The 22,945-nt window shown below is 43.7% G+C and overlaps 1 protein-coding gene across 2 annotated transcripts in view; it reads right to left on the reverse strand.

Annotated features, from left to right (window-relative positions):
• LOC146172891 (xibalbin-1-like) overlaps window positions 1–22,945 on the reverse strand; it is a 320,295-nt gene that overhangs the window by 289,398 nt on the left and 7,952 nt on the right. The window contains exon 2 of one of the 2 annotated variants that reach the window (XM_084583510.1): window positions 14,447–14,525. The exons of the other annotated variant lie outside the window; for it this stretch is intronic. The gene's annotated coding sequence lies outside the window, so the exon portion shown is untranslated. The remainder of the gene's footprint in view (window positions 1–14,446; window positions 14,526–22,945) is intronic. 2 annotated transcript variants of the gene reach the window in all.

Consider the following 22,945-nt stretch of genomic DNA (forward strand, 5'->3'; position numbering starts at 1 on the left):
TGCCAGCGAATCCTTTGCCAGATCGGATATTTGTAAAATAATTCAATGAATTCAGTCGTGTCGCAAGTCATTAAGAGATTAGGAATCGGGTGATTCTATTAGTTAAGATGACAGCAAATAGCGCCACCCATGTGCATGCACAATGCGGTAACGCCGCTTGGGTTTCTGGCTGAGCGCGTGAAGCTAACCAAGAAGAGGTGGAAGATCATGGGCAAAACGGCGAATAGGGTCGCGAAACATGGCGGTGTCACAGCTGATTCTTTGTTGCCGCTTCCAAGTGCTTCGCGGTCGCTGCCAAAGAAGAGTGCACTGAACTTTCTATTTGTTGTAGAGTGCCCGCAGCTTAAACGCCTATCTATAAATAACCGTAATTCTAACATTGCGTTCGTGTTCGAACAGTTGCTTGGCAGGCTTTGCGAGTAAGCTTTCCCTGGTGGCGGTTAGAAAGAGTCGGTAGAAAACACGGTTGTTTTTGTTAACTTGATGTTCCTGATGCAAAGAAAATGTTACTGAACACTAAATGACACATGTGCATAGACATACACCGAACGCTCTTGTAGTTGAGCCATACGTCATGTATCCTACTATAGATAATTTATTCTTCGCCTGCCACTGTGCCAAGGCACAAAAGCAAGTAGAGCAATATAATTGTTCCCACTTTCCCAGACGAGGAAGCTGGAGAAAAATAGCGGAAGGTTTAACACGGCAAAACCTAAGTAGACAAAGCGAAAGCGTGATGCTCCTCCATGTATCTCTTCGAGCCTCAAGGACATCACAGCCGGGTCTAGACGACGGGGTCGAGGGAATTTTGAAGGGGGAGGACCCAGGAGGTGAGAAAAATGGGCAGCGGGGTGGGACAGGGTAGGCAGGGGACTGGAAGGCTGTGTGGCATTGTGTCAGGCAATGGTGTAGATTCGTCTAGAAATGTACCGGTACGAATGAAGCTTGCCAAGCGTGTGAAAAACAACAAGAAGCAAGTATTCGATGTGAATGCAAAAGCGAAGCAGCAGCAGAGGGAAAAAGCGAGCGCCGACAGCTCCGCGAGCCACACGTGTGAAGCAGAAGCAGGTGGCGCTGAAGTCGCAAGCCGCTACGCAAGTTCAATGTGATGTGAATGATTGATTGAAAATTTTGTTAACACAAGAAAATTCTAGTAGCCTTGTTTGGTCCGCCTAGTGCGACAGACCAGTGGACTGTGGCGCAATGTCGGCCCTGCGAACCAGTCATCGCTGATGGTCGGAGTTTTCGCTGTGCAGAACGGCCTCAAACTGCTGCAGATTGGGACTGGGGCGCTCCTCGATAAAAATCGGGATTGAATTGGCATGTCCACACCGCCGCTATGTCTGTACAGTGTGGGCACTCCGGTGTTTTGAGTGAGGAGTACCATTGGTGAAGTGGTGTGACAAAGATGTTTCTCTGTAGACGGCAGAGAGTGTTTTATTACGCTTTGCTTAGCGTTTCGTGAGTCTGTCTAGGCTGTCTGTAGGCATGTAGGTGTGCGGCAAAGGCGATTATGGGCTGTGGGATACGTTATTCTGCCTCGTCATCTAAGGAGGAAGTCCGGTGTAAGAGAACTCTGACGTGCCGGTAGTCGGCAGCACTCTCACACAGGCGATGGTTGCATGGCTGCCTGGATGGCTTAGGAAGTTATGGCGCAAGCCGAATAGTGCGCGACAGGAAAATAGCCAAGCTCCAAAGAAACATCCAGTGGGTGAGGCTACCGTAGATGGAAGAGGCTACGACGACGAAGAAATAAGCAGCTTCAGGCTGGTCCATATGCCTATCTAAAGCTATAAAAGCTCTTCTGATTCATGTGATGTAGCACTAAGCCTATTATAGTGATTTTGGCTTACGATGCCGAAAAAAAAGGAAAATAAATTTACGAGTCTTACAAGCTGATCATTTTAGATCTCTCGTGAGTGCACAAAGGAAAGGTCAGCTTGCACCTTGCGAATAAGAAGCCCAAAGCTCCGTTTTCCTATTTTGAAATACTTGTAAGAATTTCTCACCGTATTGTATTGGGATTAAACAACCGCAAGGCGCTGAAGCCCGCTTAAACGGTATTCACATTTCCTTCGCAATAATTTACAGTGATAAATGGGCATTCAAAAACACCTTAATTATAAAACAAATAACAAATATCACAAATGAAGACCCGCCGGGGTGGCGCAGTGGTTACGGCGCTCGACTACTGTTCCCAAGGACGCGGGATCGAATCCCGGCCTCGGCGGCAGCTTTTCGGTGGAGGCGAAAAGCAAGGCGTCCGTGTGCTGTACGATGTCAGTGCACGTTAAAGAACCCCAGGTGGTCGAAATTTCCGGAGTCCTCCACTACGGCGTCTCTCATAGCCTAAGTCGCTTTGGGACGTTAAACCTCACAAACCACAAACCACAAACCACAAATGAAGATGAGAATAAAACACTTTTACTGCGAATTCTGCTCCCTTCCCCCCCCCCCCCCCCCCCCCCCCCCCCCATCCTTTTATTATGAATTATGCAATCAATTTGCACTAAGTACAAGGTGTTTACCGCTGAAGGGTGCTGATTGAGACAAGAACAAGTCCGTGTCATAAGCTGTCGCGTCAAACGATTGAAGAAAAAGGGCGAACCCGCTCCTGAGGAGTGGAGATCGAAAGTTTTTTGCAGAACAGGCATTTGCAGCACTCTTTTTCCTCTCACCCATTACGCACATACCAATGCGATTCCTTCAATCCTTGCTTACATCTTAATACCAGGGCTCTAAGCAGCTGCCCCTAGCGACGGAGAAAAATGTTCCCGATGAGAGTTCTATGCCAGCAAGAGGAATGGCCAAGAAAACAAGTTTGAGCTGCCGCCATAAACGCAAAGCTAAGCCAAAGGTCGAAGTTTATCGGGCTAGAGCGAAGCCTGACGCCAGTGCCGGAATGCAGTTACCGCCGTCATATATTGAGGCAATTTTTTTCTATTTCTTCTTTAGTTGCTTTTTTTTTTTTCTCCTCGTTGTCTCTCTTGCACACTACATCAAGAATGCATCAGAACGCGATGGCGTAGACACTGATATTAGCCACTGCTCTGAAACTGTATTTAGGCCCACCCTGGCGTAGGAGAACGGGCGTAAGGCAAACAGCAAGGCCTCCACTAAAGAATAAATAGAAGAAAAAAGTAGTTAAAAACCTTTTCGTTTACAAATTCGACAGAAGCAGCGAAGGTCTGGTAACGCGGCTAGAGGGGAGACAGCAATTTTCCCGGGAACCGAATTCCTCCTTTGAAATTCGACGCTCTGGGCAAATTAAATCACGCGAGCTTCTTTTTCGCCGTGCCGTGGAGCCACCCCGTCGTGTTCACAGCGTGCCTTCTTTCATTAACTCCCACCACGATTGCCTAAGGCGCTCCGGGAAGGTTTGTTAGGTCTTCGGAAAGAGTAGCAAAAGCAACAGCGCCGGTCTCCTTTTTATCCTATGCACCGTCTTTTTTGCCTTTCTTGTTAAGTGGGACCATCCCCGTTTATTTTCTATTTTACATGATTCAATGTTGTTTTGCAATGTCAGAGAGGAGTGAGCGATAAATCTGTAAAGAGAAACCACCTTGCCTGTGTGATGGAGCAGTACACTGTCTATGAATTTCTGAATGTGAGAAGTGAAAAAGAATCATTAAATTTTTACTTTGCCGCCACCGACTAGTCATAACGGTGCCATAAATGCCAATAGCAACGACAGGCGAGAGGAATAAGGAAAAATATCATGGATGTGAAGTCATGGTGCCAGAGTGACAATCCAGTACAAAGAGCAGGGGAAATTAAAATTGAGCCTTGAGAAATATCTGGCTGTAGCCGAAATATCAAGTCACACATCCCTTAATAAACGATTTTCAACTTTGCCGCATGCTTTCACAAATAACAAGTCTAATTTCTTCGACTGTATTTGTTAGTTCATGAAGCAAAGTACATCTTAGTCAGAGATTAGAGAGTTTTGGTGCATATTTCGTGTGATAGCGTAAATAAGAGAAATTGCGTTAGTGTACAGCAAGTAACTGGTCCACAACAGAGTTTTAATATAGTGCTGCGAAACGCGGTTTTCTTGGCATGGAAACGAAAGGACCTTGATCGCTGGTTGCTGAAACTGTTGATTTGCAACAATATTTGATATCGGTGTCTCTTAGAGCCGATCAATACTTTAAGAGACATTTACTTTATTAAAATTTCCAAGCAGTTCCCCCGAAAATGAAATTATATGCAACAGGAAACGCAAAATAACAGCTTGATGGGCTAGTTGGTGCTGCATAATACCCAGAAATGTGGCGCAACACAAACACAAGCACGTGAGTGTAGAATTGGTAACTGCCGTGCTTGGACGATGTTTATGTTCTGCGGGGAAGAAAGTGCCCCTATCTCCTTGCCAAAGAAGAGGATGATGAGATGATGTGTTTTGGATGGACATGTCCTACTGCACATGTGTGGTGGTGGTTGTTAGTGTGTGACTATTTGACTATGTGGTGGACTTTCTGACTGTCCAGCGTGGTATTAGCTGCTGGGCAAAGCAGAGGTGTGGAGATGCACGTGAGTGTAGAATTGGTGACTGCCATGCTTTGACGATGTTTATGTTCTGCGGGGAAGAAAGTGCCACTATCTCCTTGGCAAAGAAGAGGATGATGAGATGATGTACTTGAGTGTAGAAGAAGAGGAGTGGTGAAGAGGAAGTGTGTTCAGATCCATATTACAGTTGATAGTGTGCGCGTGTGTTGTGTCTCTTCGCTTGTGTTTGTTGCGCCACATTTGTGGGAATCGGGAAACGCAAACCTAGTGGCGCCATCTAGTTGCAGAAATTATGCAAACCGCTATTACAAGTGCTTTCATTCAGATGTAAAGCAAGGACGTAAATATTTTGCGTGGATTTAATATAATATATTTTCACAATTATTTTGTGAAATTCATAAAACGCCGTCCCAAAGCTCCGACCCGTTTCTGCTACGTCCTTACCAGTTGTTCGTCGTTCTCGGCAGTTGCAGACGGTAGCAAAGCAGACGGACGCTCAATTATTCTTCAGGGGCCGAAATCGAGATAGTATCTCCGATACTGTGCGAAGTTACAGCCTCAATTAGCGTCATCAAAACAATGTCTGTAAGAGCCAGAGGTTTATACACCAGTTTGGTGTCGGTAAAAGTGCCAAACAGGACCGCAGCGACTTCTTATTTAGCGTAAGTGCCGGCTCTCGCTTGGATGGCCGCCCCCATATTTTCGCGCTAATTACGCGAAAGCCGCGAGCTAACTTCTCAAAACTGTGGGCCTGCACTAGAGATTTTTATAAGTCGGCTTATTGCGCATGTGACCTTAGTCTAGTTATCCCGCTAAGCACGCAATCACGCAAAGACCGATCTACTAAACCTCTCTGTTGTGTGCTAGCTCAGGTGTTTTTCAGGTGTTCTTACATTTTTAATGAGAAGCAATGGCGAGAGTAATGCTAATACTGCTTAGTAAGTGTACAGTTATACATATACTGCAAAGATAAGGCATTAATATACATTACTGTGCAGCCAGAAAAAGGGCCACATATGGGCTTCTACCACCCAAGGTGAATTTAAGGTTATCTGTCCGTGAAACGAATTTCTGGTTCGTCAGTGAAATTGTTCAGACCCAGATCTTTTTCTATACAATCTCGCCCGAGAAGAGTCGAGCTCGAAGCCGTGGCACATCTTGCACCCAGTGGAGAGCTGTTGGTAAGTACACGGGGACACAAGGGTTCCAACCTGGTACCTCCCGCAACCCAGGTGGGTTCTCACCAATGCCGTACCGCTGCTTGCGCTACGGAAATGTTTGTACCTGTCCACTCTTTTGCCGATCAACAGGCATGCGATGCCCTCAACACATTCGTGTCGTAGACTGACTGTGATGCCTTTGTGCGGGAGGAGTCTGTCTTTGAACTCCATCTTCCCTTATGTGATGCTCTTGAGGTTCGCAGACAGCCACGGAGGTGTCGCGTACCGTACGACGAGTTCTAGCTGTCCTATAGGGCTAATATTTAGGAAAACCGGTTTCTTATCAAGATGAAAACTGCAGATCATTCCGCTTAAAAACTCTCATGTTATGCTAGGAGAATATCTATGTCATGGGAAATTTTTGGCTTTATTGCGACGAGAAGAATCTGGATAATGGGTGCTCGAAACTTGTCCATACTCATGATGTGTCGTAATATTCCCTTGGGTTGTAGGACGTCATAAAGTGCCAGTAATTTGGAAAAACAAGATAACAGTTCAATTCTCCTCCCTTCTATCATCTTGACATCATTCTTCATTTGATAACGTCTTTCTCAGTTATGCTTTCATGAGCTCTAACGACTCTTGCAGAAAACAAAAAGGTATGCAAACTAGGAACCTGAATAAAAATGTTGTTTTCCGCCGATATGCGTATATCTGTTTCTTGTAGATAATTAGCCAATAAGTGCGCTTAGACGCATTCGTGCCGGGAAGGCTTCCCTGTAGATGCTTCGAAAGAAACATGCCTCCATGAGCTTCAGTTACTCGCTGCCGTTGGTAAACAACGGGAGAAAAGGAGGAGAAGGGTGCGAGCGGAAAGGAGGCAAAGGGCACGGGCTGAGCGCTTGTATGATCCCGGTCGTCAGTGCCAGGGCACGGCCAGGGAATTGAAAGGCTCCCATGTGTGTGTACCCATGAAGGCGTCTACGACTCCCGGGGAACTTGTTATGACAGGCGTAAATGTCCTTTCTTCATTCTTTCTCTCGGATTTCTTTATGCACGCGTGTTCTACTTGCAGACGTGGGAGCCGTCGCAGTGTGTGCAGATATATAAAGGAGGCGAGCGAAGTCGGCGGGCGCGAACGGTTTGGCTTGGCGCCAGCCGCTTCGCAAAGAGACCGTTATGATGGCGAAATGGAAAAGACGGCGGTACCCTTCAAGGGTCTTAGCTGCTGTGCTTATCGATTTAGGGACGTGCGTTCTAGGATCGGTCGCCAAGCTCTAAACAATCATACCGCACTTACTGAAGGGATTCATGCCACATCAGTCTAGCTTCTATTGACACGACACTGATTTCATTCACCTCTTTACCGATCTGTCTTATTTTCAGTCAGTGAACCTCTCAATTGCCCATGGTTATCATGCAAATATATATGTATCGTTGGATATGGGAGTGCCCTAATTTTGTTGTCATCAGTTTTCTTTTCCACCTGTCTAAGCATTTGTTCTTAAGGACTGTTTAACATGTGCCAGAGGTACGCACCGAAATCATAGTGGGTGCAAGCCATTTGCTCCAATCTGCCGAACGCGATGAGGGATTTCCGATGGCCCACGTACTGTGGCGTCCTCCACACCAAATACAGGCTTCCCAGCTTCCTGATGCACTCTGTATCAACTGTGGTTAGGTTGTCTCGAGTTACCTACCGTAACTCTTTATTCCCGATTCAGGTACACTGTACCTTGAGGCCTCACGGACATGATGTTCGTACGAGTTGGATAAAGCCAGGCTTTAAATCATTCTAGGCTTGTATTTCATATGACGTGGTCGATACACTGTATGCTAGCGAATAAAAGCCCTAATCAGCGGAAACCGACTGAGTGAATACCATAGTGCATGTATTCGAATGATGATCCACAAAGGGAGCGGCAATCGGGGATACCGACTGGGCGACCACCATAGTGCATGTACTCGAATGATTATCCACTAGGGGAGCGGCAATCAAGGGATACCGACTGGGCGAGTACCATAGTGCATGTACACGAATGATGATCCACTAGGGGAGTGGCAATCAGGGGATACCGACTGGGCGAGTACCATAGTGCATGTACTCTAATGGTGATCCGCTAGGGGAGCTGGTTGGTTGGTTGGTGGGGTTTAACGTCCCAAAGCGACTTAGGCTATGAGAGACGCCGTAGTGGAGGACTCGGGAAATTTCGACCACCTGGGGTTCTTTAACGTGCACTGACATCGTACAGCAGACGGGCGCCTTGCTTTTCGCCTCCATCGAAAAGCTGCCGCCGAGGCCGGAATTCGATCCCGCGTCCTTAGGAACAGTAGTCGAGCGCCGTAACCTCTGCGCCACCCCGGCGGGGTGGCACATTTAAGGCTCCCCTGTGCCACTAGGGGAGCGCCAAATGGGAGCCTTAAATGCACTCACGTCATACTCTGAAAGGCAAAGCTTATGTGTACTGCATTTTTGCATCATCTAACAAACCATATCAGCATAGCATCAATTAGCAGAACACCTGGGACAAATAACAAGCGATCAGCATGCACTGGTAGATATACAGAAACGCATTCCGACGATAAAGAAGGGACCCTACAACAGCACCCAATCGCAATCCTAGAAGACATATACGCCGATAGGCGCGCGCAATCAGTTTGCCTGGGCCTCCTTTTAGAATCACTATTGTCTTTGCCTGGCACTCACCGCACGATGTTGTTATTCTGCAGAAGGCATACATTGGCGCAAAGCACCTCTTCTGGGGTGGACACGCGGTGTTTGGAAAGGCCGTCCGCGAGACGAGTCCAGACGACTATTGCCGAGCAGCATCCCGTCGGAGAATCGAGATCGGTTTTTCTCGTGCAACCATTTTTTTTTTTTTTTTTTGCTGTCGCCATTCCGACCGGTTGGAGGGAACCCATCGAAGCGAACGCGACGGACGGAAGAAATGGTCTCCGATAAAATTCACCGACTTGAGCGAGCCGTAAAAAGCACAGGACAATCTCCTCTTCCGTCCCTTTATGGCTGAGGTTCTTGGTGAACTTTTTTTTCCGCTACTGCAATTCTTTCCGATTTGTTGTCTTCACAATGCCCGACGCACTAAATAAAAAGCGCGGAGGGACATTTATTCTGATTATTTTTCCATAAACAGAGCGACAGAAGAGTATAAGCATCGAGACCTGGTTGGGATAGACCGCCCAAGATATTCACTTCAGTATAGGTGTCTAAGCCGCCCATACAGTTAAACCGCGGCTTTGTGCCTTAGTGATAGGGATCTGATTAATAATAATAATAATAATAATAATAATAATAATAATAATAATAATAATAATAATAATAATAATAATAATAATAATAATAATAATAATAATAATAATAATAATAATAATAATAATAATAATACCTTTATTTTACTTTGGTTGGTTGGTTGGTTGGTTGGTTGGTTGGTTGGTTGGTTGGTTGGTTGGTTGGTTCACAGGAAGGGAAAGGCGCAGTATCTGTCACACTTGCTCTGTGGACACCTGAACCGCGCCGTAGGGAAAGGGAGGAAGGGGGAGTAAAAGTGGAAAGAGAGAAAAGGGAGCCGTAGTGGAGGGCTACGGACTAATTTCGACCACCTGGGGATCTTTAACGTACGCTGACATCGCACAGCACACGGACGCCTTGTGCAGCGGCAAATCGCGAGTCCTGCACGTTCCTAACGTACACGTGTTACTTGCTATATTACAAATTCAATTGCTGCCGTGCAGACAGCCAGGTTCGATGGCTGCAGATACCACTTGCCGGTAATCAAGAGCGTGAATATGTTATCGGAGACTGTTTTGATGTGCAGCGGCAAATCGCGAGTCCTGCACGTTCTTGACGTACACGTGTTACTTGCTATATTATAATTTCAATTGCTGTCGTGAAGACAGCCAGGTTCGATGGCTGCAGATACCACTTGCTGGTAATGAAGAGCGTGAATATGTTATCGGAGACTGTTTTGATTATTTCAGAGAGTTAGCTGTATTGGGCTCATTTGCGAGCTTCGCATTATTCTACGTTAATACCTCTAGCATTTGACAGATGGCGCCAGGTACTCGTGCGCCGCACGTTGTTCATCTCTATAGTTGATAGAAGGAAGAAACCTTTTGAGATCTAAAATCTAGCTCTGCGCCGCAAACATCGGGGCCTTCATCGCCGTGTCCAAGGCCCCGGCACAAGAGCACTATGCTATCGCCCGAGCCGATCGCGCCTCGTAGAAAACTGCAGCACTATCGCGCGCTGGGCAGTAAACATTCAATATTCATCAAGTAATCTTCATCAAGTAATCTTCATCAAGTAATCTTCATCAAGTAATCTTCATCAAGTAATCTTCATCAAGTAATCTTCATCAAGTTCTAACTGCAAAACGTGTTCGCGCTGTTCATTGAACATCGTCATTTTCATGAGGTTCAATCTCTGCATCTCCTTCATTTAACATGGGCAACTACACCATACAAATACCCCATCATGCTAAAAACAGGGACCGAAGCCGGGCCAGACAGGCTGCCGAGACCATCGAACAAAGATAAGCTAGACTAGCTCTTTGCCGATACTCTTATCAAGTGCGGGAGCAAGCCAAGAGCCAAGTAGCAGAAGCCACTGCAGCTTGGCCAATTGCTAACGCTGGTAAAACATGATCCAAGGATAGTCGAACCTCTAAGTTTTGTTTATAATAATGAATGCTTGACTGTAGGTCGTGGCTTCAGACACGGGACAAGGTAGACTCGATGGTAACGAAGCTTGCATAGCGCCTGATGGGGATGACTAATCCTGGAACGTGTTCCTTGCCATCGCCATGCCATCCTCAGAACTGTTCTAACTACTAGAGCAAATAAGAAACAAAAAGTATGAAGTCATATTGAGGCATGCTTGGCGCTGATTTCGAACCTGCTTTTTTTTTTTTGTAGGTTACGAAAGACAAGACCAAAGACGATAAAGACGGAGCGGTACCCGGCTAAGCCGGCAAAAGATTGACTCCGTAACTTCCGAGGCAATTTAACAAGACAACAAATATGACTGCCAAGTTAAGCCAACTTTTGATGTAGAACGAGGTCAATTCTTAGCCGACTTGTCGAAGCATTGTTCCGTCTTCGCCGTCGTTGGCCTTGTCTTTCAGTGGGGTATTATGTAGAAGCATGCTCACTTACTCCCCTACTTACATCAATCTTCTTTCTTCAGGCTGAAGGGAGCTGAAGTTGCATGCACTAACCAGAGGTATGACAAAATGGATGGTAGTATTTGTACACCACGAAAACCACAAAGGCAGAATGGAGTGTCGGAGAAGTAACAACAGTTTAATATCAGCTCTCAGAAATGACCAAGCAGCAAGGTGATGCAGTAAAATGGAGTATACCGAGAAAATAGGATGGAGTATACAGCTCCATTATAACACAAAGTAGAATGTTTCAGCAGCAGTACGGGCAAGCTTGAGAATGAAAAGGACTCATACAAAAGCGTATATTGTTACACATATCGTTTTTCGTGCGTATATTCAATTTACAAGATACGACCAAATTGCAATATGACATCAAAAAGGGTTAGTACGCAGTTGGCAGTAATGTGTTGCACTGTCGCATTCAATGTGCAGAATGCCGCATAAATGTTAATAAAAATTATATATAAAGAAATGGCTATTATATAACCATGACGGAAATTGTGCACAGCTATTTGCCCACAAAAACTCTTCTCAGGGCGCACCAGTGAAGGAAAGCCCGCATGAAAACGAACGTGAGGGAGTCTCAACACTTTGACAGCATTGTGTGCAAATGCACTATTACACAAAAGCATATTGTATTTCGTGGAATTTTTTGTTTAAAAGTAGCAATCAGCTTGGACGCATCAAACCAAGGCAGTAAAATTTCCATTACTTCAAATATTAAGCAACTGAAGTGTTCTCATGCCACAAAACTGCCTTCCACTAACCACCGCAATAAAACGTCAGAATTCTGAACAGACTCAAATATTTAGCCTTTGGACCTGTATCCTGCCTTTTGCATGATTACACTTTTAATCTGGTTGCACATGCGCGTTAAAAAAGTTCCAGTTATAACCGGAACTTCCAATTATACAAGTGAAAGTTCTACCTATATCTGGATTTTTTTGACACGCGTGTGGAACCGGATTAACAGTGCAGCCACGTTACAAAATTCGGCCTGTCTTGGCCTCACAAACCAGTGAAGCTTAACTCGTGTGAACATGGAAGAGAGTTCATCATATATGACATCGCTGCACACTGTCAAGCATTTTTCTGCTTTTTTATCAAGAAGGGAGCGAAGGGATTTCCCGATATTCTATCGAGGCACAACTCTCTTAACAGAATCCTTAAAAGGCATTCACACGAAGAAAAAATAAACAAGTTCGAGGCTGTTCCCAAGACGTTTCAATGTCTGTTGCCATGAGCACTTGTTCCTTATGGCAAAGAATCCCACCATGCCTGCCAGAGTATTCCACTATTCCTTCAAGCTAATCGAAATATGTGTTGTAAGACATCTCTTTCTGGATGTACATCTCATTAAACATTATGATGCATACTAGCTCGGGTGTTGAAAACGAAGCTCCTTGCATTTTACAAGTTCAGTATTTAAGGAATATTTCCAATTTCCAAGGAAACATACCTCTAACTAGAGCTACAGGGACCTAACAGATGTTAGCATGCGAATCTGCCTACAATATTAGCCTTTTTTGCGATAAATGTGAAGTCCCAGAGAAACCGCTTTGTTGTAGCTACTACAAAGGCAACCATGCCGTTTAACATTTATGAGCTTCAGCTGAGCTTCAACCAGTGCAGCAACTGATGGCGATCATGGTTGCTTATATAATTTACTATTTCGGCCATGGTCCTCTGGCAACGGTGATGTGGTGATTGCTGAGGTTTCGTATTGCGTCATACACTTATTGCACTCTCGAAGCGGCTGGTGCTTTCTTTTCAGGATGGGGATGTTCCTTGTGGCGATATTGTGGCTGCTACAAGACGCTACCAGATACATTAGAAACAACTGAGAGAAATGCATGTCACGCTGCATAACACCTGAAGTGAAACCTGAATGGACATATTTTAATCGAGCCTTTGCTGCTACCAATATATCTACATCTAAAACAAGGTACACATTTTGTGTCGTGTTGTTCCTCGCTGACATTTTTTCCTTGTGTGCCAAATCCAGCAGTGAGCTTGTTTTCCGGTTTAGTATAATTTTAGAACTCAACCTTTTGTTTTTCTAATATAACTATTATGTATCCATCCATCCTCTCTGTAACGTACAGCTAGAAGCAATATGAGATGGAACACGGGAGTGCATGGCCTACACGCGTTGCAAAGAGCTACCAGCGACTTATGATAAGAACAAACATCTCATTTGAACACTCGTTTAATGAAAGAGCTTAAATCATGTAGAGCTATCATTTACACGCGAACCCGTCAGTAACAATTACTCCAGCAAATTCATGCAGCTAATTCTGGTTAATTCGGCACGGTAACCGAAGCGAGCAGCAAAGTTAACAGGAGGAAGGCTGTGCACAATGCGACGTGCGCCCAGAATGCAATATAATGCTCGCTTGCTCACTTCTGATTTAAGATCCCGCAGTTACGCATTCAGGCGTCGTTCGAGCAGTGCCTGCCACCATTTGCCGTGACGGGACATCTCTCCGGAGAGGCGCTGGTACGGAAACATCCGGGAAGCTTTTCGCAATAAAAGATTCACCGCAACTAACGCAACGACGAGCGACTACTTCTAACGCAATTCAAACAACACTAGTGTTGGTGCGAACGCTTGCAAATGGCAAGGCGAAGACATGACGACACAAAGAAGACGTCGCTGAACCGCCGTCCTCGTACACGCTAGCTCATCGCGTTCTGGAATAAGGTTACCACCTTATTAGCAAGAGCGAAAGAGGAGAGCGCTAAAAAGTAAAATCGTCTTTAATTACTACACAATAATTATATCGCGTTCTTTTTAATAATAACAAAATCTTAATCTTATCAAAATAGGAACCTGAACACGTTATCTTATTTTTGTTTTTTACTCAGTAGTTCCAATATTAACAAATCAGTGCGAAGATGCCCTTCCAAGCGATTGATGCCACTGTCAATATTTTTTCTCATCCATTTGGTTCTAACAAACGCGACCATGCGATGTACTTAGTGCGCGATGGAAGATTATTCCAAACTGAAGGTTTGCAGAGGCAGGTATAAGCATGGGAAGCAAAAACACTAAAGAGCGATGGAAGTCGAACTGCTGATGGGCTACGGGCCGCTTCTTGCCTAAACAAGAGGAACAGATTGTGCTTTGGCAATGGGGTCGCAATTTTTGCGGCTACAGACAGACGCGCTGGCGCTGTTTTAATATGTTTATCTCTCTTTTCCTTTTTGTACTGTAAAACTTGGTGTGAGAGGGTTTTAGCGAAGGCTCTTGAGTTCTGTTGTTCTTTTTATCCGCTTTGACGCTGCCTCACCTCATTCCTGGTGATGTAAAACAATGTACATCATGCAGCTGCAGACATGAAATATGTAAACGTACTGAGATGGCCCTGAAAATGGTACGAAGTAAAATCTCGCCGGGGATGAATACATGCTTACAAATCGCCCGGAGGCACAATAATGATGCAAAGATAAAGTGAGATGGCAACATGGAACGTTGTACACCGTGAAAGGTACGTCGTGGGGTTGCCGAAGAAACCGAAGAACGCTTTGAGTTATTATCGTACAGGCCGAGATAAGGAACCCGAAAGGTTGCAACTGCGTAAAGCTTATACGTACCCAGTAGAAGTATGAGGGGGACGTAGCGCCTGTCTGGTGGACGTGGTATCTAGGCGCTCAAGGATCTTGACACGGCATCCTTGACACGCCAGACCAAAAAGATATGAAGTTTACAGTGAGATCATTTCGTTTCTCTGAAGGAGATGTATAAGGGCCTTTTGTTTAACCTACACCAGCTTCACCAGTGTAGAAAATATCTTATACCTACATTAAGTTTTTGCTGCACTGGTGTAGCTGCAGGTGTAGGTTAAACAAATGGCCCTATTGATGCAGCGGAAGAGGTGGTTATTACAGAGCTGAGCTTGATCGGGTGTTTCAATGACGGTGCATAAACGTATAGTATATTAGTAATATAGTGAAGGGATTACTTATCCGCATTCACCTAAGATCATTCATACGGCTATAAAGAAAAGCTATACAACTCTCTTACAAGCCTAATAGTTGAACAAAAATTCATTTTGGTCCGAAATTTAGAACCCGGGACAAGAGGTATTTTTATTTTCTTTAATCGCAAAGTTTCTGAGAAAGCTGTGTAGTTTTGCCGTGTAGTCCTGTGAGCTGCCAGCTACCGTTTGATAACGTCTTGCTCACAACGCCCGCGCCAACAACGGCGCCTGCAGCGACGCCAGGTTTTCAGGTGAACGGAGCCCTTAACGCTATTGAGCTGAAATATATCCTATGTATTAAATACTTTATCGAACCAACAATTAGATGCCTATTAAACTTCTTAGTGGGACAATGATTCCGACCGGTACCAAGGCCCGTTGTTTTCAATCTAGCGATTCCTTCGTTCTAATTTAGGCCCTTGACTGTCACCCCTGCCTATTTAAAGTGTTTCCAAGGCCATTGCACATTCAGTATAAAGCATACTGTTGCCATGAGACTAATAAGTGGCACCGCCCTCAAGGACGCACCCCACGTGAAAGAAATAAATGAAAAGCTTTTGAGGCTGGAGAATTCTGTCACCCTGAACGTCAACGCGAAGAAGGAACAGCAATCGTAGTGAACTGTTACAAAGCACCCTCAAGGTCCAGACATTGACCGCATTGAGTTGGTGGTGAAAAGAAAACAATTTCAGACAAGGCCGGAAAGAAGATAAACCGTCACACAACTTCTTCACAAACGCCTCCACCACTTGTTCCCTGTTTTGCGAGAAACGTCGTAGCGTCTCCCAAAAAAAGAGAAGCCGCCTTTGCGGGCAGGGTGTGATAAATAGCCGGCAATTTTCTTGTACCCTCATTCGTCCCTCGCTTTGGGCACAATTGTGGATCTGGTCAATTGAGGCAAGTAGACGGCAGCTTTGTTCTCGACTTCACGACTTTTGCTTCTGATAATTGCTTCATAAGACGCAAAGGCTCTTTCAAAAGTGTCCTCAAGCGTTCTTTTGTCGATCCGAACTGCATCCTGAAGCCGCTGGCAATAATGGAGGACACGCAGAAATAACACCATCGCTTTTCACGCCGACCCACTGCAGCGGTCTGCCAAAAACATGGACCCTTCTCGTTTCTTTATGGGATTAAAAAGAAAAAAACGAAATTTGGCATTCTGTGCCGCTTTAATCTATGCGCGAATAAAAACGTTTGCGTTTTGGCTTTGCTTGTTATGTACTCTTTAATTTGTCCAGCCAGCTTAATTTTTTTTCTTCCATTGCTCTGGGCGGCATGCAAAGCTTCAAGGCACAAACTTTACAGGGAAAAGAGAAATCGAAAGCGCATACGACTGGTTTGTTAACCCGGAGTTTAGCAATATAAGCTAGGCCGCTCGACGTAAACGATGTGATCTGGCTTCGGTTGAAGGGCGTATAGAATCTTCGTGTTCCATGACCTCAGTACGTGTTGTTGCATGTGTTGAATAACTAGGGTAAAAAGAGCACTGAACAAGGATTGAGGGGGAGCCCCTCAATACTTGTGCTCTTTCATACTGCGCAGCCATCTTTATCCCGTCGAACCCTGGGTCTTGAATAAAAAGGGTTGCACGAGAAGGCATGCTTTATTGCTGATTTTATTTTGGGGCGCTCTTGACGCGTTCAAACGTCCTCTGACTGCGTTAGGGTGAGAACCAAAACGATCGTTCCTTTCATCTCGTGCCTAATTTTTTTTTTTTTTCCGAACCGAGGCCACGGTCCAGAAGAGCCAGTGACACTTGCAAAGAAATAGTATTAATAGCAATGTTTTTGCGACTAAATTACAACGCGGGAATAGCTCTAGTTCTCATGATATTTCAAGAAAGGCCGTTAGAAGGTCAGATCATAACTCTATTACGTTGCTGCCTTCCTGAGTATGACTCACAAAATGATCGCTTGTATAAAGAATAAATGCGTTTTTTTTACTGCTATTATTGTATCCGCTACAATGCAAGTGAATACAAACTCGGCATGAAGGAAAACGGCATTTTTTTTTTGCTATAATTGTGATTAGAACGTCGTGAATCTTGGTATCAGCAGTTGAAACTAGCGATGTCAAAGAGGTGCAAAAGAACATCTCTGAGCCTGATTTTTTATAATTATCTTCAGGAGTGCCACTTAGAGACCGTCGATGTTTTCTTCATTTGTAAGCGCGCTGATGGCACTGTAGCATAACTTAGCATGCAAATGAGCTTTCTTGAAGATGTGTGCCTATAAGGAGGATATAAACACCGAAATGGAAATACTTGCTTTTAAGTGCAGCACTGTGTCTGTCTTCTCTTCCTTATCCTGTCATCATATATATATATATATATATATATATATATATATATATATATATATATATATATATATATATATATATATATATATATATATATATATATATATATATATATATATATATATATATATATGATGACAGGATAAGGAAGAGAAGCGAGGTATTTGCCTTATATATATATATATATATATATATATATATATATATATATATATATATATACATATATTAAGGGAAAATGAGGGTGCTCGTTATAATACATGAAGGAAAGAAGCCAACGATCGGCGAGGCCAAGGAAAGCGTTGGGGATGGTACTTTTATTTCTTTTTTTTAATGTTTGCTTAGATAATCACAGACGTTATTAATGTAATCTGTTTAGGGGAAAGATAATTAAACACAAAGTAGAAGAAAAAACAACGTGCCGATGGTGGGATCCGAACCAACGACCTCCGAATATCGCGTCCGGTGCTCTTCCAACTGAGCTACATCAGCCGCTGTCCCCCCTGCTACTTGCTTGGGTATTTATGTTGTCTGTATACGAACCTTGAGAGTGCTCACCAGCGCCACCCTCAGCCATAGCGGCGGACGTAGAACGTCCTTTGTTACCGCCAGAGTCACGTAGAACGTGATCAAGAGTTCATATATATATATATATATATATATATATATATATATATATATATATATATATATATAAGGCGAATACCTCGACACAAAAAAGAATGAGCTTTAGTTTTGCAAGATACGGCAGGGCGTAGTTTTCTTAGGAAAAAAAAATCGTATATCACTGAAGGAGGAAAGTGCCGTTTTTGCGCTTTCATACAAAAATTGTGCCAATTATTTTTTTACCCACTAAATTTATCCAACTTATACTTTCATGGCAAATATAAAATATCTGTTTTGTTGTTGCAGTTGATTTAGTAAAACGTCGCAAACATTGCTCTAGAAGCAACGCGCTACAAAGAAGTTCATTTTCAACCCTAATTACAGGTACGAAGCGTTATGTCATTTGCATCAAATCTTTTTCTGTTTATTATTCAGATTATTTTCTTAATTTCAGGCAAACTTGGATGCTCTAAATTGCTAGGTGTGCTCTCCACTATGCACGAAACTCTCCCAAGATTCGAAAACAGTAAAGAAGACACAACTTCGATTGCAATATAATAAAAAGAAACTACATCGTCGATATTTATGAAATCTCTCTCAAGAAGCCTCAGTAACTCATAAACATTATGGCCTGAAAAGGTGTTGCATTTTATAGTTTAAAGTTATAGAGTAAGTGTAAAACAGAGCGCTGGTTTTGAAAATCGTCAATATTCAGCCCTACATTCTAGCAGGACTTAATAATGTGTCGCCACTCAAACTATTTCTCTGTATCATCCGGCCCCTGTTCTTTGCTTCTGAAAAACGTGGAAGCTATAGATTTGTACGTTCTTCATATTATTTTGAAATCTTCCAAAATTCAATATTATCAAAGAATGGGCAAGTTTGACTAAAATTAAAAAAACAATCGCATCTTCGATTTGTATCGACGTCTCTTAAAAACAGTGCTAAGTACGTTATAAGCATTAGGTACAAAAATGTAATGTACCATATAAGCTAAAAATATACAAATAAATATAAAACTGCACGCATGTTGCCATTCTATAGAAGTGCTTATGGTTTCCCCTTAAGGAGTAGGCGTCAAAAGTTCGATTTAGTATTTCCTGAATTTAGTTGTATTTTAACTTATGCAAATATCCAAAGCCTTTTCAAGGCTTATAAAGTCGTTTTCTGCTTGTTGGCCGTGTGGATGATTGCCTAAAATTTCTGGCAATTTCCTGTGAGAACGCAAGTGACGGTTGAACTTTTTCTCTATTCGGTATTATTTTTTTGTTACGAAGTGCTGTACTATTCAATCCAGTTCCTAATTATACTATTTCGTTTCTCCTTTATGACAAGAACAGACAATACTCTATTCTTGAAGACCATTTTCCTAATGTGAACATAATTATAATCATAAGCAAAACGCTTCGCAGCATGATAGTTTTGGTGGAATTTTATATTTCTTTATGGTTGCAGCACGAACGAGCTGAGATGATGAGAATTCTTGTGGACAAAGTCATCTAGTCCAGAAAAAAGGCGAGCCCACACGGAGCGAACCCACCGTCAACCAAAACACCAGGTTACGCACGCTTCGCAGGTTAGGTGGACAGGAGGCTCGCTCCGTGTTGGCTCGCCTTTTTTCTGGGCTAGATGGCTCTGTCGAGAAGAATGCTCATCCTCTCGGCTCGTTCCTGCTGCCACCATAAAAAAATATCATATTAAGCCCGCCGTATAATTATTATAATAATTAACTTGTTCAGAAAGCCTAATGTTGATACAACGGCCAGTCTGGCCATTGTCAGTGTAGATTAGCCACACTGTCCGTTGTATATGCACCATCGAACCGCAGGTTTTTCCTTTGTTAGCTATGTGGCTTTTCGAGTTTTTCGTCTCGTTTTAAACAGAGCATTTTAAGGTTCAGAGTAACTTGGGTATCACGCTTCCTGTTTTTAATGCTTAGCTAGCAACTTAGAAAGTAGAGCTTGTGTGGGGAAGTATAGAGGTTGTCCAAGCCAATAGCAGCATACGCATGGTGGCTCCTTAGTGGAAAACTGTCAGGCGTGGTTAGTATACGTATTAAACTTTGCGGAATAATGTCCTAGCCTAAAAGCGACATATACATAGCTACTCTTTCAACTTTCCATGGATGTGCATTCTGAATAGAAAACAAACCGTTTGCTTGAATTGTGATTCTAAGCTTTTTTTTTTTTGTTCTCCTTTGACAGAATAATTTGCCTCAATAACACGTGGTAGTGAAGCAGGGTGCATATTCTATATTTTTTTCTTTTTAACATGCTTATTTGAAGGCACCGCAGTTCGACCTCAGTAAAAGTTCGCGCTATTCGCAGGATCCTTGAGATTTTAGAAAAGGCGGGCGTTAAATTTACATAGCGTAATAGCCGCTCTATTCAAGATCAGCGTTTTGAGTAAAGTGGCTCGAAGTGCGGTCGTGAAGCTTCGTGTTTAAAAATAAACAGCTCTGATTTCACCGCGCTTTTCGACCAAATATTCTCAGAATTTTCCTTTTGAACGCAATAGAGAAGGCACTGACCGAGAGAGCGACTGCTTCGCCATCTGAAAGAACTTTTCCTCTAGCAAAGGCGTTCATTTAGGCTGATCTGAAACGCTTCAGAATGCGGACCGAGTCTCGCGGTGCTTCATAGGGATTGGAGAAGACCTTCGAAAAAGAAACGAGCATGCAAATGAGCATTCAAAATCCGATGAACCTTAATTCGCCACAGAGTTCTTTCGTGTTGCTTAGATAAAAAAAAACGCTTTGCGCAACGATTCAATGTCCTGACTTGCTTTAGGCAGGGGGAATGAATTGTAAAGGAACGTTCTGGGCGTCACTGCTCAAGCTAGTACGCGCATTCTAAAGCGCATTGAGAGAAAACTCAGTCCCAGGCACGACTCACTTCTAGCCTAGAAGAAGTAATAGGGTACTGCTATGCATAATGCGGCCCCTTGCATTCCCTGCCCTTCCCAGAACAGGCCGAATTAGGAATTACAGCAAGCGACGGGACTTACTACAAGCGAAGGGAAAGCAAAGTAGATTTGAGCTTAGCCTCGAGCCTAGTTTGTGGTTGCTCGGGATTCGTTGTTGCTAACCGCTGGAAAGGCTGTTGTTGCTATCGCTGTTGCATCGGTAGTCGTCGCTGTGACTGCTACTCCAATGAGCGCCCGATTTCGAGGCTGACTCGAACACGGTCCTTGCCGGCGCTAATTATGCAAACGTATGCAAATGTCCACTTTGCACACGCCCGGAACCAATAACTCGTTTGCGTTCCCCACGCTTTCACGTGCCCTGAAATGCCAGAACTGCTTCAGCATCATAATTACCTAGACTCTCTATCAGTGATAAACAGAGCCCGGCTAACGGCAAGAAGCACCAAACAATAAACAACACCCGTCAACAGCCGTCGCATCAAATCGAGACTTGCCATTGACGGTCATGTTTCGACTCGTAACAAAGTTACGGCTAAGCCCTCAGATGGCTTTTTATTCTTGTCACGTTTGACAATCTGATGCGAACACGGAGGGAGTGGCTCCATAGTGGGCGTTCTTTGCTTGGCGACGATCCAAACAAATGCTTTTTAAGAACAAATGCGATTTGTACTGCCTGGCAAAACAGGGCTCGCTTCACGAAAAAGCGCCTGTCCTCTTCATCCTCTGAAGCATGTAGCCTTTTTCTTTTTTTCTTTTTTTTTTTTTCGCAGAGATCACAGGCACGAAAGTCGGCGTTCGCAACAAGCAGAACAGAAACCAGCAATGGCACTGCAGTTTTGGATATTCGTTTTTATTTTTAAATTCAGAAGCACGCATAGCACTCATGCTTCATAGGTTAAGTCCTCAGGGAAACGTGGGATATGGATCGTTTGGATTGAAAACAATTCTTTCTTCGCCCCTGCCCCCTCCTCCTCTCACTCCCTGTTTTGACGGCCATTTGGCGGCACCGTTGCGTGCATATTCATCAATGCAATCAAAGCGATTCTTTGAAGGGGGGCGGCGCGCGTCTTTCTCTCCACCTTCTTTTTCCCTTCTTCTCTATTTCTCTTCTGTCCGCACAAGGCAGTGGAGGTGGCTCAGCTACAGAGCCAGTAGCAGGCCCGTGCATTTTCTTTTCCTTCTTACAGCCACAACAAGAATAACAAAGCGATTCTTTGCTTTATCGCACAGTCGGCACACCGCAATAACAGCACAACACCCCTTTGACCGAGATGGTATGTACGTACTGTGCTGTGCGATGTCAGTGCACGTTAAGGATTTCCAGGTGGTCGAAATTACTTCGGAGGCCTCTACTACGGCACCCCTTTCTTTCTTTCTTTCTTTCTTTCTTTCTTTCTTTCTTTCTTTCTTTCTTTCTTTCTTTCTTTCTTTCTTTCTTTCTTTCTTTCTTTCTTTCTTTCTTTCTTTCTTTCTTTCTTTCTTTCTTTCTTTCCGCTTTTACTCCCACCTTCCTCCCTTCCCTTGCGGCGCGGTTCAGGTGTCCGCAGAACAAGTGTGACAAATATTTCGTGTTTCTTTTTCTGTGAACCAATTATTATTATTATTTTATTATTATTACACGTACTGAAACCATGACAAGTGCTTTTGCTAGTCCATGATTGAAAATTCATCACAAGTAGTTTCTGCTCGTAGCTAGCTCTACGAGATCGTCGATATTGGACGCGCCTACTAACAAAATGAGGTCGCATTTCAGCGAACCAAGCCAAATGAAAGCCTGCGTTATACACAGTGCCAATTTACACCACTCAGTGCACTTTCCTGCTACGAAAATTTAATTATTACAGCAGTTGTAGGGATATTTTGCCGCTTTCGAATACAAAATATCTTTTGCTGCGCAGTATGGTAAAATCTGAATAATTCCTTCTTTTTTTTTCCTTATGGAGAGGCGGTCTAGTGCAAGCTATTTTTTTTTCAGTGGCATTGCGTATCGATAATACAAATCGATAATAATTTCTGCGGATTTCAATGGATGATTTCCTAAACGCCGTACAGAGCGAGAAACAAAACGAATTGTAGAGAGTGCGATGTGACGAGATCATTGTTGCTGGCTTCGAACATCGTTATCTCTTTAGCGATAGTTTACTAGAAATGAACAATATGTTGTGAAAAGATTGACATGACTGCTTTACAGGAGTGTAGGAGAATCAGCACCGTTGAAAGAGAGGACAATCATGCATCCATAGAAATATGCTGGCTGCGTACGCTTCTGAAAGGGCCGTAT

This window comes from Amblyomma maculatum, chromosome 11 (assembly GCF_055883805.1).
Source record: "Amblyomma maculatum isolate TAMU_Amacu chromosome 11, ASM5588380v1, whole genome shotgun sequence".
Classification (NCBI taxonomy): Eukaryota; Metazoa; Arthropoda; class Arachnida; order Ixodida; family Ixodidae; genus Amblyomma; species Amblyomma maculatum.